Source organism: Penaeus monodon, chromosome 29 (assembly GCF_015228065.2).
Source record: "Penaeus monodon isolate SGIC_2016 chromosome 29, NSTDA_Pmon_1, whole genome shotgun sequence".
Classification (NCBI taxonomy): Eukaryota; Metazoa; Arthropoda; class Malacostraca; order Decapoda; family Penaeidae; genus Penaeus; species Penaeus monodon.
In genome coordinates, this window is record NC_051414.1 from 3,933,622 (window position 1) to 3,934,274 (window position 653).

The following is a 653-nucleotide window of genomic DNA, read 5'->3' on the forward strand; positions in this document are numbered from 1 at the left end:
TGATATTTACAAATCCAAACGCCTTCATGTGATAATAAGGTTGATTCTCCAAGAAATTAAATTATTTTCTATTCCTTCGTTCCGTCCTTTCTGACGTAAGTAAATAATTTTACCTGAATATTTCATATCATTTTTACCTCTCTATTCTCCGTTTTATTTATTTATTTATTTTTACGGTGGCTTCATCTTTGTATTTCTTTCGGTCTTAGTTATATACAGTTACCGATATTCTTTATCGATTTCTACGTCATTTTTCTTTATCAACCCTCTCTTAATTCCTCTTTATCTGTGACTTCTTCATTGTGGTTTAGCTATTTATTCCTCATTCGTTTTTACTGATTCATTCCTTATTCTTCTTTATCAATTTATTCTGTTTTTTTTCTTTGTCAGTTATTTCTTTATCGATTCCTTCTTCATTCTTCTTTCTTAATTCTCCTTTATCGATTCTCTTTCCGTTTATCTAACCTTTCTTCGTTCTGCTTCATCGATCTTTTCTTCACTTCTTCTTTATCGATCCTTTTCTTGATTATCCGTCATTCTTTCTTTCTTTCATTCCCTCTCCTCTTCCTTTTCTCATTGTTTCTCCTTCATTCCTCTTCACTCATTCCATCTTTTCGTAAATACGAATGTTCATCTTATTCCCTCTTACCATA